Here is a 7,500-nt window from a genome sequence, read left to right as displayed (position 1 = left end):
GTGTGTGTGTGTGTGTGTGTGTGTGTGTGTGTGTGTGTGTGTGTGTGTGTGTGTGTGTGTGTGTGTGTGTGTGTGTGTGTGTGTGTGTGTGTGTGTGTGTGTGTGTGTGTGTGTGTGTGTGTGTGTGTGTGTGTTGTGTGTGCTGTGTCATGAACGAGTGGAAGAGATGTCCTTGAAGAACATGACTAACCAGTCTTTGTTTATAGTCTTTATAAAAAAGAACAAAAAATCGGGACAGAACACCATGGAGGGAGAGCAACAGAGAGCCCATCTTGTCAGATAGACTCTCTCTCTCTCTCTCTCTCTCTCTCTCTCTCTCTCTCTCTCTCTCTCTCTCTCTCTCTCTCTCTCTCTCTCTCTCTCTCTCTCTCTCTCTCTCTCTCTCTCTCTCTCTCTCTCTCTCTCTCTCATTCACCAAGACGAAAGGAAATGGGGGATGAAAGAGGGATTAGTGATCGTTTTTATGGGGAAATCTGCCATGCATTAAGGAATACACACGTTTTATGTATGTGTATATGTGTGTATGAATATATATGTATATATATATATATATATTTATACATGATATATGTATGTATATATAGAAATGTATGTATGAATGTATGCATATATGGATGTATTGCACTTATGTAAGTACGTATGTGTGTAATGTATCTATGCATGCATGTATGTATGTATGTATGTATGTATGTAGCCTATGCATGTATGCATGTATGTATGTATGAATGAACGAGTATGTATGTATGTATTGTATGTATTGTATGAATGTATGTATGTATGTATGTATGTATGTATGTATGTATGTGTGAATATATGTATTTATGTAAATACTGTATGTACGTGTGTGTGCATGTATGTATGTATGTATGCATGTATGTATGTATGTATGTATGCATATGTATGTATGTATGCATATGTATGTATCCACTATGGACGTGGGAGGGCGGACAAACTTACGTTGTATACTCTTTTATTCACAAACAGGGGGGGGGCGCACTTGATATACATAAGGAGCGCACGTATGCGGATATGTGTAAGTACACACGCCTTGTGTACAATGAGATGTGCACAGTCGATCCAGTGATACACCTACACAGTAACTGTACACAAACGGTGTACGTAAACATACGGAGTGTGCAAAGGTGTACGGTACAAGGGAAGTTTGGTTTGTGTTCTTCATATGTACGAGAGTGTACAAGTGAGACGTGCTACCAGGTGTGAGAGTATTCGCACCAGTTTTACTTATATAAGAGGCTCGGATTCGGGTCACCCGGACCGTAAATAGAACTGCATAGGCAGTAGGTTGCTTGGCAGTATCTCCCGCTCGCCCGTCCGCGGTTGCAGTAGGAGCAACGACGGGGGCGGGAGCCGAGCCGTGCAGTTCTCGGGGGCGTCGAGGGGGGACCGGCGGAGTTACTGCAGCCCGGGCTCGGGGCAGTAGAGGTAGAGAGGTGAACTCGCCCTGCTTGCCCGGGTCGCAAGCAGGCAATATGGATTTTCTTAAAGCTGACGTGGAACAGCATGCCTTCCTGACACATATATGCACATAGACTCCCATCACCAACCGTTCAATCACTCCATCACCGATACAGAAAGCTCACATGATGGTGGCTTCCCCGGCCAACCCCTTCTCCTCTCAATCGTTGTCGCCGACGTTATGGTGAGCCCGTTCTGGGCGCATCCGCACTGCGCAGGACCCATTGTGTCACATCGCCAGCGAAATACGCAGCAGTGCTTAAGGCTAGCGTTGGCACTGCTGTCCTTATTTGAGTGTGAATGGGTGCGTTTGTGTGCCTGCGTGTTTATAATTTTTTTTATATCTAAGCTTGTTTGTGCGAATGTGTATGGGACGAGGGAGAGACTGCTTGCGTGAGAGCATGTTTGTGCGTTGCTGTGTATGAGAGAACGTGAAGAAATCTATACACAGCCTTGTGTTGTGCTTGAAAGCGGGATGGAGGCGTTGTGAACCCAATCCCCCTTGTGAATGTCATAGAATGTGTCGGTCGTGACGTCATGCTTGCATCTGCCTGCGTTACCAGCTAGGGATTTCTCGGGTAGGCCCACGGACACAGATAACAGAATTTATACAATGCTGCTGGCTACGTCGGGTGCCGCAAGGGTTTGTATCGCTGTCAGGAGTGATCCCTGGGGGTTGCACGTGGGTCCTGGCGGAAAATTTACCCCGTGTGTAGGAAGAGGAGCGATTTGAGAGGCGCAGAGCCTAGATGCAAGTTTACCGCATGGGCGTTATAGCGGAGTTGGCATTCCTGGTGTCCACCATAGCGGGGTCGTACTTGTTCACCCGAGTCAAGGTTGTCTCCTCCGCCTTCCTACCGTCCCCTCCCTGGACTCCCTCCACTAGTCCCCCCGTCTACCCCCTTTCTCCCCCCCAGAACCCCACTGCCAGCGCGCGGGGGGGAGAGGGGGACTGGGAGCCGCGGCTGCCTGAGGTAGGAGAATTTTTGCAGTATATGTGTCAGGTAGGAAAACTCTCCTCCGTGATTAGACTTTTGGGGGTTTTATTTAACGTTACGTGTCACCTTGGCACAGTGGGGGCAGTGCACACTGTCCACCCGGCCTGGGGGTGGGGGAGGGGTGAAGAAGGGTGGGTGTCACTGACTGACAGTGCCAGCCCTAGTCATGCACACAAGGACCCACTGCTATTTCACTCATGCTGATCACATCGAGAGAGAGAGAGAGAACTGTGGGTAGCCAGGCCTTGCCTTAGCAACTGTTTCGCCATAGATGGTAAACACGTAGAGGGACTTCGCGACACTAAAGAACATGCATTCTCGTATGATCCCATGGCTTAGGAGAAAGTGAGAAATAGAGGACGGCTAAGGGGTGGGTGGGTGGGGGAAAGGCGGGGGGTGGGGGAGAAGGAGACGAAGGGGAGGAGAGAAGCTGAGGTTACTAGGGGGAAGGAGGGAGGGGCGGAGGGGGAATCCAGGGAGAGGGCCACTGGGAGTGCCGCCTCCATAGGGAGGGCAGGTAGGAAGGCTCTCTGACTCGGCCCTTCATTGCCCATATCCTGCCCTTGCTTCTGCTCGCCCACTGCCCCACATCCGTCCCTTTCCTCCTCCTCCTCCTCCTCCTCCCCCTCCTCCTCCTTCTCTTCCTTCTCCTCCACCTCTTCACCCGTCGTCCACTAGCACCCTTGAGATGGGTGCCATGCCATGCCTGCCTGGCTATTTGTTGGTCTGCGTGTAAAGTAGTTAGACTGACAATCACCTAAACAATCATGTTTGTAGGGAGTGTGAGAGATAGATAGAGAGAGAGAGAGAGAGAGAGGTGGCGGGAGAGTGGGAGGAGGAGGAGCCGCCCGCTATGTCTTGCACGTGTCGCGCCCACCGCCGCCCGTCGCACGACCAGGGAGTATCTCCCCGCCCGCCAGGGTAGGCCTGGACCTCGTTGCATAATCATTCGCCCAGGATGAAAACATACCACCCCAGTTGGCATCAGCTGGTGGAGGGGGGCTGGGGGCTGCCACGCACTTGGAGATACGTCGGGGGGGAGACGGGGGGGGCCGGGAGGGAGGGAGAGGAGAGGGAGGAGGAGGAGGAGCAGCAGGAGGACGGGGGAGAGCGGAGGGGGGGAGGGGACGGGCAGTTGTCGCTGATGCAGGGAAGTAGTGTGAGCTTGACTTCTGGCGACGGTGTGTCGTTGTGTACCGTAGGGTCTGGTACGCGGTACTGGGGACTAGTGCAGTTTAATTGTGACGCCAACAGGCCCAGGCAGGGCCTAAACGCCTCGAAAACAACGGTGAACGTCCGTTTTGTTCCTTTGGCAACCCCCGGTAGGCAGCGGCGTGCGGTGGAGGAGGAGGAGGAGAGGCGACGGAGGAGGAGGAGGAGGAGGTGGCGCGCGAGAGAGTGGAGGGGGTGGACGCGGAGGGTGGCCGTGGAGGAGCGGCCGTAGCTGAGTGTTACAGTGGTGGGGAACACGAGGCGGCGGAAGGCACGACACAGAGCGGGTCCAGTTCAGTCTCACTCACACACACAAACGCCGTTCGGTCGGTTTGAGCCCCTTTCTCACTGACCCCAGTGACGCAGCGGCGGCTGGGACGAGGTGCCAGAGCTGCTGCTGTTGCTGCCGCTGCTGCTGCTGCTGCTGTTGCTGTACCACCCACAGCTGCGTCTCCGTCAGCAGGTGTAGCTGACTTGCTTTCCTTCTCTTGACTCTCGCTCCCCCTCCCCCAGCCACCTCTTAGATGCCTGCTTGCTACCCCCAACCCTTCTGCTTGCTTGTGCTTGCTTGCTCGCTTTGCACGGTGCCGTTGCAACTCTTCCCAGCAAGCAACCGCGGCGCGCGCCTTCTGCCCGCGCCCTCCTGCCCGCTTCCTCGCTCGCCCGAGTGCCACCGAGCTAGCTAGCTTTGCTACCTAGTCAACCCACCAGTCTACTAGCCTATCTGCCTGTCAGCTTAGACTCCCTGCCTGCCTGTGAGTCAGTCACCCGGCCAGTTCGGCAGGACTTCGATGTGGTGTGACTGAGGCATAAACACCTGAGGTGATGAGAAGCAGGCAGGTGTGGCTTGAGACTTCTGTGACACCTCCTACAGCTGCATGCCATCCCAACTAGCTTCGCTTTGGCAGGGCGATGGGGGGACTGTAACTGCTTGCAAACTTTTAAACTGTCAAGATGTGAATATAGTTGCTGGTTACTGATGAAAGTGTGTGCCTGTGTGAATGAACGCGCAAACATGTTCTGTGTGTCTACGCACGTGTACTACAGTGCTGGTACATATGTGTGTGTATGTGAATCTGTGTCTGCGTGAGTGCGTTTTTGTATGTACGTGTGCGTGTCAGTCACATACACTTCCATATACGTGCCCTACAGTGAGTGCTCGTGCATATATGTGTGTATGCGAGGTGCGTAGCGAGTGGTGCCAGCAAGGACGAATGACTGTTGGCAACAACGTTGCAAACTTGCACTCTGCGAGAAAGTTCAATTTGGTACGTGTGATCAAGTGTGACTTGAAAGACTCCGAGGGAAGGTGAGGTGGTGGAGAGCGGAGGATCCCTCAGAGATTTTCGCCACGTCAAACTTGACAACGCAGACTCGAACTTGTGTACTTTCTCACTTGTGGAGATCGAGGGTGCTTGCCATTCTGACGAAGAAGTTTACTTGACACAAGACGAGGACGAGTGTTTGGCAGTGGGCGTGCTAGGCATGTCGAGAGATCTGTAGTCTTTGTTTTGTCTCATCGCAAGGACTTGTTTTAACAACACTGAGTAGTGCTCAACCGCCTGACTAACACAGCTTTTCTCTACATGGTGGATTGTGTGTATTGCTTTGACAGCCAGTGCTGTTTGCGAAGTGCTTTGACGCATACTGAAGACGTGTCTTGACGTACCAAGAAGACGATTTAGTGTTCTGACGTGCAGTGGGTGTGGAGGTGTGTGACGTAGCATGAAAAAAGCGTAACGTATCAACGTCACGTGAAAACAAGAAGTGCTTTGACACTGTCACTTCTATGACGTGTCACGAGGACTTGTAGATCCTGACGTTACGTCAAATAGACGTTCTCAGACTTATTGTGGACGATAGTGATTTTTTTTTATTCTCTCTCCCTGTTTTGACGTGTCCTGAAGACGTATTCTTTAGTGTCTGACGTGCCCGTGGAGACGTTCAATGTTTGACGTATCCTACTACTACCGCTGGGACGACTCGTCTCTGACAGGAAGCGTGGACAATGAGTCCCCCAGTCGTGCATTAGCGCTTGATGTGTAGCAGTAGTAGTAGTAGTATCAGTGCCGGTGATCATGCTATTGGATCATGTTGTGCATGGCGCCGTAGCACACAAGCGCTTCCAGTTTGTGCAGTGATAAACGTGATAGCAGTTGACATAATGTGTGATATGTAGGCGTGCAGAGAGCTGGTGTTGGCCAAGTGCCCGTGAGCAAGCTCCCACGCCCCATCTGCGGGCCGGACGGAACGGGCTGAGTGGACAGTGCTTCTTGACGTAAATAACGTCTTAAATAACCAAAACTCCACATTGAACTGTGCCCTTACCTGCTGAAGACAGAAGCCGCACGCTGGAATTGAGTGAGAGAGAGAGAGAGCGAGAGAGTAGAGAGAGAAAGGGGGGTGAGAGAGAGAAAGAGAGAGAGAGAAACACGACGGAAACACGACGTGCAGGTAATGAACACGGGCGTGAAGCCCATAGGGTATGTGTGTGTCTTGCAGAACTCTTAAGGGAATGAGCACAAACACGTGTCATTCTCTTTAATGCAAAAAATCTGGACGTTGTCTGGCATGGAGGAGAGTAATGTGAACGCCGCCCAAAGGCTGTGTGAACAGAGGCGTCAACGGGGGCATTTGTGTCGCGGTAGGCTGCATGAGTCATGTGAAGTTGGGTAACGATATTCCTTGGACAGCTGGTACCATAACAGTTGTTCGACACCAGAAAAGTGACTGTCCATCTAATTACTAGTTTTAGTGTGTACAACTTCCGTACACAGTATAGTGTCCATGCATAGTACTATAGTCATAGTATATGTGAGCAAAAATCTGGATGTTGTGTCTATTCGTTTGTTTTTGTTGTACTTGTAAGGAAGTTTGTAGTTACTAAGTGTATGTACAATGTAATCATGGTAATGCTATCTCAGTTGCTGCATTTATTCAACCACTGCAAGGAAAAGAATGTTAGGTATGTCAGAGTATGTGTATGCAAAGGTTAATGTAATCGGTAGTAACCAAGTGTTGTCGCCCCTTCAAAAATTAATCCATCCATTTTTAGTTGTCATGCATCTAATATAGTTTCCTTCTCTTCACTAGAACACTTCTGTCAAAGAGGTTTTTGTGCTTAAGCGAATTACGTTATTCCAAAGTTGTTTTTGGGGTTGTACAGTAGTTGTACATAACAGTACTCAGAAGTGAATAGACCTTGATACTGTACATGTGTACACAAGTCATTTGATGGTGACGAAATTTAAAGAAACTCATTTCGTACATTGGATTTTGTAGGGGAATCTAAGGAGTTTCTGAAGATTTTGTTCACTTGTATCTTAGCGAATTGTTTTTGGTCGTCGAATGGTTCTTACATAGAGAACTTGCTTGATTGTGACACATTGTACATTCAACATAACAAATCTGTATAACCCAGCAAAAGTTGTTTTGTTTTCAAGTATTATATTTCATTATTCAATTGCCATGATAGTTCAATCGAATTTTTTCAGTGAAAATTCATCTATCATCAAATGCAGAGGTTTTCAACCGTGAGTCTTGAGCCAAAATAGATAAATAATTAGAACAAATCAAATAAAACTTAAGTGGGCTGGTCCAAATGTCACTTTTGTTTTACTATACATGCAGCATAAAAAGCATAACAATGCTGGGTATGTGCCACGCAAATGTCGCCAAAACAGCTGCCACCATTTTTTCCCCAAAGTATATTCCCCCAAATAAAATCGTCCTAATATCAGTCAATGAACACATGAGGACAGGATAACATGTAACTATAACTCCCGTGGACTAAATTGGCATATAGTTCGGTAGT

At 49.5% G+C, this 7,500-nt stretch overlaps 1 protein-coding gene across 9 annotated transcripts in view; it reads left to right on the top strand.

Moving 5' to 3' along the window:
• Positions 1-3,633: 3,633 nt before the first annotated feature.
• Positions 3,634-7,500, top strand: part of LOC143019304 (uncharacterized) — a 376,276-nt gene continuing 372,409 nt past the window's right edge. For 4 of the 9 annotated variants that reach the window (XM_076174936.1, XM_076174944.1, XM_076174940.1 and 1 more), the window contains exon 1: positions 3,836-4,149. The gene's annotated coding sequence lies outside the window, so the exon portion shown is untranslated. Of the gene's footprint in view, positions 3,797-3,835; positions 4,150-7,500 lie in introns of those variants that run through there. The other 5 variants (XM_076174939.1, XM_076174938.1, XM_076174937.1 and 2 more) reach the window with 5 other exon arrangements.

This window comes from Oratosquilla oratoria, chromosome 37 (genome assembly GCF_046742065.1).
Source record: "Oratosquilla oratoria isolate Oo_2021 chromosome 37, ASM4674206v1, whole genome shotgun sequence".
NCBI lineage: Eukaryota > Metazoa > Arthropoda > Malacostraca > Stomatopoda > Squillidae > Oratosquilla > Oratosquilla oratoria.
The sequence above is the reverse complement of the archived record's forward strand: the minus strand, read 5'-3'. Positions and strand labels throughout refer to the sequence as shown.